The sequence below is a fragment of the Helianthus annuus genome, chromosome 2 (assembly GCF_002127325.2).
Source record: "Helianthus annuus cultivar XRQ/B chromosome 2, HanXRQr2.0-SUNRISE, whole genome shotgun sequence".
NCBI classification, from domain to species: domain Eukaryota; kingdom Viridiplantae; phylum Streptophyta; class Magnoliopsida; order Asterales; family Asteraceae; genus Helianthus; species Helianthus annuus.
The window spans coordinates 29,531,715-29,542,691 of record NC_035434.2 but is presented as its reverse complement, the minus strand read 5'-3'; the positions used below and the strand labels follow the sequence as shown (position 1 = coordinate 29,542,691).

General features: G+C 34.0%; 1 long non-coding RNA gene across 1 annotated transcript; it reads right to left on the bottom strand.

Moving 5' to 3' along the window:
* Positions 1-865: 865 nt before the first annotated feature.
* LOC110891723 lies at positions 866-1,306 on the bottom strand. The gene is made up of 3 exons (XR_002565508.2): positions 1,289-1,306; positions 1,058-1,169; positions 866-958 (listed from the first exon to the last, which is right to left on the bottom strand). It is a non-coding gene; the product is annotated as an uncharacterized LOC110891723 (long non-coding RNA).
* Positions 1,307-10,977: the final 9,671 nt, after the last annotated feature.

Genomic DNA, 10,977 nt, shown 5'->3' with positions numbered 1-10,977 from the left:
GGCTAAGGAGTTTAATGTTCAGTTGAGTGTTCAAATGATGATGAACCACAGTAAATGCAAATGAGTTTAATGGATTTGGATTATTAGAATTTAATGGATTTGAGATTGTCTAGAACGCATCCAACAGAGATCCAGTTAAAATACTTTCTTTTGCTTTTTATATACAGTTATACACATGTAGTGCCACGTAATCAAGAATTTGCCATGTCATCTTGTCCACGTAATCAAGTCTGTGCCAGCTAGGATGGAAGACTAACTCACTTAGTCATTTTTTAACTGAGTGGTGAAATGACAAACAAAATTAAAAGTTTGGGGTGTCACAGATCAAAGTGTTAGTTGCGGGTGTTATCGGCCAATTCTTCAAAGTTAAAGGTGTTAAAATCCAATTGGCCTATAAAATTCAATAAATAGATGACAATAAGAAGAGTTATCATCCTGGATATAGGAGACTACCCTTTTGGTAACTGTACTTGGAATTTATGTACTTATTACATGAGAGACTCGAATTTACCTGCTTGGTTTTGGCCAATTATGTCAAAACCAACCGGCAATCGTACCGCTTTTGTGCGTTCAGTGCTGGCACCATTGAAAGTACCAAAACCAAAAACAAAACAGATGTATATTCTGTTGTCGATGTTATAAAACGATTATGAGGCTCAGATTTGTAAACAATCAAACAGAATGGATGAATCCGCCATGGCTGCATACTTACGGTTGCCATGTGAAACCACATAACTCAAACTTCTCCCTGCCACGTCATCAAAACAAAGAAAAATCATAAATTATTCACACTTTACATAGGCAAAAATATAAATAATTAACACATTTATAACTAACTATTGTTAGACAATAGATACCCTTGTATTCTTGCACAAAAAAAGCATAAATCAAACATTAGAAGTTACCAATCTTTTCTCTTCATGGCTCTGTCCATTAATTCCTTTTGCATCAAGATCTCCTAAAATCATTCAACAAATAATCATCAAAAATCAAGAAATGTACAGTAATCATCCAATCGATCAATCAAGTTACATTCAATGACACTCAAGAGACCAACCATTTCCTTTCATCAAATCATTATTTCCACGGCTTCCAACATCGTCAGACTTAATACCCGAATCCGCGACTCTGGAACCGACAGTAACATCAACCTTTATATCTTTGTAAACCTTCAAAACATGTTGTTATTGTTGGTACTATTATTAGTATTAACAATTTATGGTGAAAAAGAAACGCATATTCACAATCAGAACCAAAACTCTGATTAATAATTGTAGCCGGAACGTACCTATGATTAATAATGATGAATCGATGAATGAAGAACTGGATGAAGGAAAGGTCTGTCGAAAAGAGAAAGTGTGAATGAGAAGAATGAAGCGGCTGAAGAATTTAGGTCACAAAGTTGCGGACCATTCATAAAAGGAAAACATTTTGAAGAGAAGATCATTTGCTTGGAATGGAGATGGAGAATGGAGATGGAGGCTCTCTAGGGTTTTGGAAAATGAACACAGATATCGTACAAATGGAAGTCGGGTCAAAATTAAAGGAAATGGATCCCGCGTTAACCCATATACACGAATTTTTATGACCCGAATTTTGGAGCCAAAACCAATTTCTAGAGTGCCTATGGTGATGCCACATCATTTTCCAAGCCCTTATATCATGACACATCAGCCCTTATTTATCATGTTTATATATATATATATATATATATATAGATTATGTTAATTAATTATATTAACTGGGCCTTTTGACTTTCTCTTACTCTATGAAGAAGTTAGTTTGAGTTCTTTCGTATATAGCTTGTACTACATTTCCCCAATATATGGCCTCTATATAAAACTAACAATACTATCATTAAATATTACAAAGGTGTTTAACATGTTTCTATGACCTTGTTTCTTTTTCTTTTTTTTTTTTTTTGCCATAACTTAATAATCATAGACTAGACTTATGCTTGATAGTCACCTTTAATATATTTTAATTGGAAATATAATAATAAACAAAAATTTTAAACTTCTAAATATATTAGGTAAATGGGGCACTTACCTATTTAGGGAATAGGGGACCGCTAAAATGAAAAACACCTCCAGTTGTAAGAATCGCGAGAACCAGTTCCTAGCCATTAGATCAACAAGATGGATGGATGAGACTAAAAGTAACTAAAATTAATATTAAATACTTTTTGTCTTATTATATCTTTAATATTTTAATCCAAAAAGATAGGTTAGTAAAATTACTCTATTTTGTCTTTTTATCTTTATTGTTTTTTATTACTTTTTTGTATTATTTTATTAGTTTTATTTTTTAAAGATAATTTTTTTTATTAAAAGCATTTTTAAAATTCAGTTTTTTTTACAGATTTTTTAAACTTTTTACGTTTTACGTTTTACGTTAAACTTTTTACGTTTTACGTTTTTAGGTTTTACGTTCTTACGTTTTACGTTTTTACGTTTTACGTTTTTACGTTTTACATTTTTATGTTTTACGTTTTTACGTTAACCTTTTTACGCTTTACGTTAAAAACTTTACGTTTTACATTAAACTTTTTACGTTTTATGTTTTACATAGAACTTTTTACGTATTACGTTTTTACGTTAAACTTTTTACGTTTTACATTTTACTTTTTACGTTTTACGTTTTTATGTTTTACGTAAAACTTTTTACGTTTTACGTTTTATGTTTTACGTAAAACTTTTTACGTTTTCACGTTTTACGTTTTTATGTTTGGGCAAATTACATTTTCTTCCTTTATGTTTGTAATGGATTGCAACAGATAGCCTTTAACTTCAATAAGTACAGTCACAATCCTTTATTTAAAAAACTCGTTACACTCTACGTCCTTTAGCACTAACCAGATTAAAATTTTCAATTAAGTTTATTCACTTAAGGGTATTTTGGTCAATTCATGTTTTTATTTAAATGTTCAATAAATAAAACCCAAAAAATTGCAAATACACTTCATCTTCCCTAATTTCCTAACCCTAAAACCCTAACCACCACAGCCGCCGCCACCACGTCATACTGCCGCCACCACTCCGGCCACCGTTAGGATCCTTACCACCACTGCCATTCTTTTTCCGCGCTGGCGGCGTTAACGGTTCACTTTTAGAGGTCAGCGATCCGGTGTATCTGAAGCTCATTAGCGTCAGTAGTACTCTGATAACTTCTTAGAGGTCATTTCTTCGTCATCTAACGGCATATGGTCGCAACAATCATCTTCTAATAACTCATCTGTTTGTATAGTTGTATGTATACTTTTTATTTTGTTAACGTTCGTCTTGTATTGACTCATCATTAGGATATAGACTATAGAGTGTCGTTTAATAAGATCCTATTTCAAGTGATGAATTAAGATTACTATATTAATAAATGAATCTTCACGTTCACGTTGGAGTTTCTAGACCATACTCCATCTTTAAAATTTATTGAAAATTATAACCCGCTGATGTTGAAGATTCGTGTTTGCACTTTGCAGATTCATTTATTAATATAGTTATCATCGACAAATTTTATTATATTCTTCAATCATCTACATGTAAATTATAACAGTTTAGCAGCAGCTGGGTTGCAGATCTGCGAAGGGTTAAGGGTGGTGGGTGTTACGTGATGGTGGCCCAACTGGTGAACGGTGGCTGGAGTGGTGGTGGCGGCAGAATCTGGTGGTTAGGGTTTTAGGGTTAGGAAATTAGGGAAGATGAAGTGTAGTATTTTTTTTGGTTTTATTTATTAAACATTTAAATAAAAACATGAATTGACCAGAATACCCTTAAGTGAATAAACTTAACTGAAAATTTTAATCTGGTTAGTGCTAAAGGACGTAGAGTGTAACGGATTTTTCAAATAAAGGATTGTGACTGTAATTATTGAAGTTAAAGGCTATCCGTTGCAATCTGGTACAAACATAAAAAACAAAAAGTGTAATTTACCCTTTACGTTTTACTTTTTACGTTTTACGTTTTATGTTTTACTTTTTACGTTTTACGTTTTTACGTTTTACGTTTTTACGTTTTACGTTAAACTTTTTACGTTTTACGTAAACTTTTTACGTTAAAAAGTTTGCGGTTTAACTTTTTTTACACAAATTTTTTTTTTACACAAAACGAACGCACCCAGAAAATCGCAACTCGGTAGGTGTCTCAGATAGATTGCTATCATCATCGACGCCTCAAAAAATATAAAAATCCAACAAACAAAAATCATAAGAACGAGTGGATTCTTGAAAAAAAGGGTTTTGGCTCAGATTTTCCGATAATTAGAAGCTGCAAAGTGGGGTTGTAGGTTCAAAAACCTACCCTTCACCATCCTTGTCGCGCCATCGTCATCAAAATATGCGGTTTTTTTTTTTTTTTTTTTTTTTTGCATCATCACCGCCCAAATCCAAACGGATCAAAACCCACATAGTTCACTATCCGAAAATCTACCAAAAAGCACCAGCAAAACCCACAGATTCAAACATTAAAAAATCACCCAGCAAAAACCCAGCAAAAATCACTGTTCGAATCTACCAAAATGACTGTTCAAAACATTCAAACTCACCACCAAAACCCAGCAAAATCACTGTTCGAAAATCTACCAAAATCACTGTTCAAATATTCAAACATTCAAAACCATAGATTCAAACATTCAAACATTCAAAAAAATCACCAGCAAAAAACATTAATAAAGCATACCCAAATATCTCAGAGAAACAGTGCTAACCAAACACCACCACTGTCGCCGTGAAAAACCCATCACAGCCACCACCGTCTCCGTCAGTCCTCACCACCACCACCATCTTTGTTGCCATCAAAATCCACCACCACAGTCGCCGCCAAAACCCACCACCACCGATGCCGTCAAACCCACCACCACCGTACTGGTAAATCAGAGAGGGTCAACGTACTGGTAAATCGGAGCCGACACATCGACTTCCGAACACCACACCCCCATCGACTTCCGAACACCCCACCCCCAACACATCGACTTCTGAAGGGGGCGGCGGCGAATGGCGGCGCTGGTGATGTCGCCAGAATCTGATGAAGATGATGAAGAGTTGCTTTGAGAGAGGATGAAGCTTCATCAAAATCTTCATCAGGAGAGATGAGTTTCAAATGAAGAGAGAGAGAGAGAAAAAGATGGCTTTTAAAGAGATGAGTTTCAAATGAAGAGAGAGAGAGAGAGAGACAAAGATGGCTTTTAAAGAGATGAGTTTCAAATGAAGAGATAGAGAGAGAGAGAGAGAGAGAGACAAAGATGACTTTTAAATGATCTGACAATTAGAAAAGGTAATAGTTTTAATTGAGGAGAGAGGTATAGATTTGACATTTGTGGTAAATGACCAAACTACCATTTTTGTTGGCAGAATATGATTGGAGGAGAGTGGTTCTCATGGTTCTTACAACTGGAGGTGGTTTCTATTTTAGCGGTTCCCTTAGGGAATAAACGATCATTGTAAACTCAATGCGATTCACAGTACGGCGCCCCTATTAAGGGATTATTAGTTTGGGTATATTCTAATAGGGGTATATTATTAAACATTCTAAGGTAATATATAATGTCTTTTAAATTTTTATATAGGTCCCTATTAGAGACATAGTACATCTGCCTAGGTAGCCTATGAGTACATTTAATTATATTGGTCACTCATACTGTGAACTCAAAATTTGTTAAAATAACATATAAATAATAATATAAATAACAAAATTTATTTACACAGAATAACACATAAGTTATTACATTAATTTCCTAACATAATGTTTAGGTTTAGTTATTAAAAGAACACCTAAATAGCTTAAACCATTGGCTCTGATACCACCTTCTGTCTCAGCCCCCGACCCTACCCTGGGAGCGTGAGCCGTGAACCAGTCAAGTACTACTGGTGTTTATTAAATAAGCAGCGGAAAAAATTTCATCAGGATCGTAGTTAGAAAATAATTTCAGAGTTTGTAAAACACCAAACTTTTAATATTAAAAAATGGGCTAAAACCCATATTCCAATCAAATGTTTTTATAGCGATAAACCCTAATTGATAAAACATAAATTTCTTCTTTTATTTAGGTAATTATAGCCACTTTATTTAAGCCTTCAGTGCTCCATAGTAGGCTTCTATTACTTTCACAAGTTACCTAAGACACGTTTGAAAACATTTTATCAGTGAAAAATACAGGTGAGTTCATTCTATTTTATAAAAAGACACATTGTTATAACTTTACAGCATCAAGGGTTTTTACATTTGTTTATATCTATTAATTTCTCAGTATTGCGACTGGGGCCCAATTCCCCCATGCTTGTGGTCATGCTACTATTGGATCTCAATATCCAATAATAACAAGTGTCAAGTAATGCATACAAAACCCCACATACCAGCAGCAATTTATAGAATAGAAAAACTTAATCACTGTAAATATTGTAAATATAACTGATAAAAATTTAGGGTTTTGTAAAGCATTTTAAATAAAAATGTATCCCAATAATGTGATAAGAAGTTGAATAACTCACAATAATGTGAGAAAAAGAAGAATGACTTACGTTGCAAACTTAGAATTTTACTATAAGCTTCATGATAATATTTTCTGGTGATTTTCCTGAGTTCCTAATAAAAACACACAACGCACACGTGTTAGTATAATAACGCAATTCCACATAACTGATACAACACGAGATCAAAAACCCCAACGTAGTTAGCAAAGATTTTCCTGAGTTCCTAATAAAAACACACAACGCACACGTGTTAGTATAATAACGCAATTCCACATAACTGATACAACACGAGATCAAAAACCCCAACGTAGTTAGCAAAGTATAGCCTTATTCAGGCAACACCTTGACATCCGTTGCTGGGTTTAGGATCGATCCGACATGGTACCGAATTAGTGATTCGGGGTTAAAACACTTTCAACGGGCAAAGCTTCGCAGAATTTTGGGGTATTATAACTTGAGCAAAAAGTTTGAGAGAGAAAGAAAATTTTGAACGGTTTGAAATGTCTCGTGAACGCTCAATTTATAGTTGTTCTCGCACCCCATCACGTTGCGCGACCACAATGCCCTATCGCCTTCACGTAGCGCGAAGGCAGTAGCTAGGGCTTAGTTGGCCTTTGTCACCACTATAGACCTGCCAAGTGTCCTGATCGAATCTCAGGGCGTCGCGTTAGGTAAAAATCTGGTTTCCTTCGTTTCTCGTGCTGGTTCTTGTTGTACATGTTTGGAGCCTCGGTTATGGTGCTTGTGGTGTAATACTAAAGAAAATGGATATATATAGAAACAGAGAGGGCGAGAGAAAGGAAAAAGGTTTGAGCAGTTGGAATGTTTCACAAACTACTTCTATTTATACTTGAATTTGAAACTTATCATGCACGAAAAATAGATTCCTTCTTATCTTCGACCGGCCACGTAACACATATACATTTCTTTGTAAGTTTTAAATTTATTATTTTATTATAATAATTAATTTAGCTGCTTCACTCATTTATCGATTATAACTTCTAAAATATGTCATTTTATAAAACGATGAGTATGTCATTTGAACGAGCATATTTTTATCTACATTTTGACCTAATTTTCGTTAAAAACGGTGTAAGGTCAATTATAATGTATTTTTATTATTTAATTATTAAACGATTTATGTGTTCGTCTAGATACTTCATATTTCTAACAGTCAACTTACTCATAATCTACCCTTTTAATAATATATAAGTTTTAAATACTTTATTTTAATCTATAAAAATTGAAATGTTACATCTTCCCCACCTTGTTTTAAATCTCGTCCTTGAGATTTAGGTTACGATGTCTCCTTTAGGTTTACGTCACATGTTGGTCCATACTAATAGTATTAAGGTAAACGACACAAAATCAAGACATGTTCAAATGAATTCAAGGGTATCATATAACAATTTAGAAATCAGTGGTTCAACTTAATTAGTTCTAGAAATCGATGTCAAACAAACGGGGAGTAATAATATAATCACAAGAGTGAACAAGTTTACATGGGTCAAACCAGGAGAGAGATTTCTAATCAATAGATATCTAAATTGAATGCTTACAATTTGTGAATGACTTTTATAAACATTAGAATTCACTGTCAATGGAAAACTTACTTTGATTATCCATTAAGGGAGACTTAGAATCAATAAGCTCAAATGAAATAGAAGCTCGAAAATGATTTGTCAATTATCAAATCATGACATGAGGAAAAATCAGTGTGTTGACATTATTGAATTGCAAGGATACACCGAAATACAACAGAGTTGAGTGTATCATTGTCTTAATACGTGGTTTTGCATGAATTATATGATTATCATTAGCCCAAGCTACAAGTTTATATCAACGCCACAAGGTGTTGTGGTGATTGAAATAATTCAATAATAGCGGTTACCGAACAAGTTCACCGTGTTGAAATCAAATGAGGGCTCAACAAAGTAAATATGAATGTTTGTTCCAAACAAATATCATAGGATTTCCAATTGATGATGAAACAATTAAATATTGTTTTCAATCGACAATGAAAAAGCAATGAATATCACAAAATATTCGATCAATGCTGAAAAGAACCGTTAAGAGGTACACCGGAATATAACATGAATTTTGTGTACCATTATACTAACCCACAATTGTATTAAGACTGATTTAATACGATAAACCAATAAAGTGGATTTAATTTAAATAAATAAATTATTAAATCCGTACATAATGTGTAAAAAATGAGATTAGCGCAAGCTTCAAATTTTTGTGAAAACGCCACCACAAGGTGATCGTGATCAAAGAAACTATTCAATGAAATCGAAGACCAAACAAGCCTATTATGTTTCGAAACAAATGAAGTGCTTGTTAGGATTATGTTGAATATGATGACCTCAATCCATCATATGGGACCTTGAATTAAATATATATTGCGAGCAAGTTCAAACAATTGAACTTGGCTTAGACACATTCCAACAATTTATACATGTATCGACAAGAGAAATTTCGACATGGTTACAAGGAAAAACCACATATGTAACTCGAAAAGAAAAGGAGTTCTTCAAGAAATCTGTTGACTTGATATCAAGGAATCAACACTTTGTAATAATGCAGGTTATCTAGATCACAATGTCAAGATTGAGTATAACGAAATAATATTTGAACTATTTATAAAATAATCATTCGAAGTGAAACCACATGTGTAACAAACAATGCATGTGTAACATATGAATTTGTCAAGAAATGAAGCAAATGAGTGTTTGCTTTCATGAAAGAAATCCTCGTGATAAAATGACCATTGGGAGGAGTAGAAGTGTGAAAATCTGCTCACTATATGTAAAAGTCGGAATTTCAATAAAAGAAATTTGAGGACTTTACATGAAATTTCGTGTGAGGCCCAATTTTTAGGTAACATTACTATTGAATGTCAAACATAGTGTAATCGCCATTAACGAGACAGGGGAATGCGAAGACAGTCGACTTCTTTTGCAGCGCAAAAATTGTGAGTACCGTTAAACTAGGTATCGTTTGTTGTGAAATCTCGTTTGAACATACCTCAGCGTGATTCATGTTGCCTGCATGATCAGGTGGCAAATTGTCGCATTTCGGATAGAAGTTCTCCCATTGAGGGGATTAGCATCGTTGTCGTCGTGCCCAATTGTGTTTTCCAAAAGGCCTTGACTCGAAAGTCGTATGTGATGTGCTTCGACATCTGTTGATGTATAGATTGAGTCTTATGCATATTTGCACGTTAATACTTTGTTTTTCGTAGGTTACCTGCTTGGGTAAATAGCATTTTCCTAAAGGCTTCTTATTACGTTTTCAACATGTAGGTTGTGCAAATGAACGTCCAATTCCTTTCCTTTTATAAAAATTATCATTGACACACATGCTCGTTATTCATTCTAACTTGTCAATCGTTATGGATTTTGAATTTCCTTATAGATATACATATCTATATAGGGTATGTTTGGCAAAAGTAGCTAGTGGCTGGTAGCTGAAAGCTGGAAGCTGGTGGCTAGAAGATGGTAGCTGTAGTTGGTAGCTGGTGGCTGGAAGCTGGTAGCTGTAGTTGGTAGCTAGTAGCTGTAGCTTTTTAGATATATTTGGTGTTTGGTAGAGCAGCTGGAGCTTTTAATACAATGTATAAAATTACCAAAATTGGCATAACTAGAAATTTAGAAAGTTGGTGCATTAAAAAGTTCCTTATTTTTAGAGGTTAAAATAGTCATTTTTCCCTAAAAGCTTGTAGCTCCTTCTAAACGCTACTAGTGGTAGCGTTCAACCAAAAGCTTCAAGCTCCTAACCTAAAAGCTTAAAGCTCCATCAACCAAACAAGACTTTTTATTGAGTAGGAGCTTTTTCTTAAAAGCTTAAAGCTCCATGCCATACTCATAATCATATATTTCACATATTGTAATATGCATACCATTCATAAGGTCAATGTACTTAACAGATTCTTATTTCCAAAAAAAATAACAAGTCAGAAATCAGATCATGGTACTATTTAGGGAATTCCATAAATTTAACATAACATATACCCCATCTTATCCGGTCTCGCCGGAGTGGTAATCCCCATCTTACCCGGACAAGCTGTAGAGTCTACCACACCGTACCCAGTCTTGCCGGAGAGGTAATTTGTATTTCTAAAAAATAGAATTCTCTCAAATCATGATTTTAAAAGTGCATCATTAATTATGGCTTCCATCAAGAAATAAGGAAATTAGTATTCTCATGATGGATCATATTCTAGAACCGAGTAGTACTAATAAACAAGAAATAACAGTGACCAAGTGTTATCGCTTATTTATCATACTTGCAATGTTCTAGTCATCATCCTCACGACATACTAACACCCATCACACTATATCTATGCAAGTAATTAGCTTATCTCGAAGCTTATACTAAGGGATTTTTCTTAGGTTCAAATCTAAATACTATCATGGGTGTTACAAGTAAATATCAATATCCTAACTCTTTTGTTTAAGCATAGATATTATTCTGGTTGTGGCTTTCTTTTGTTTGGAAAATGGAGTTTT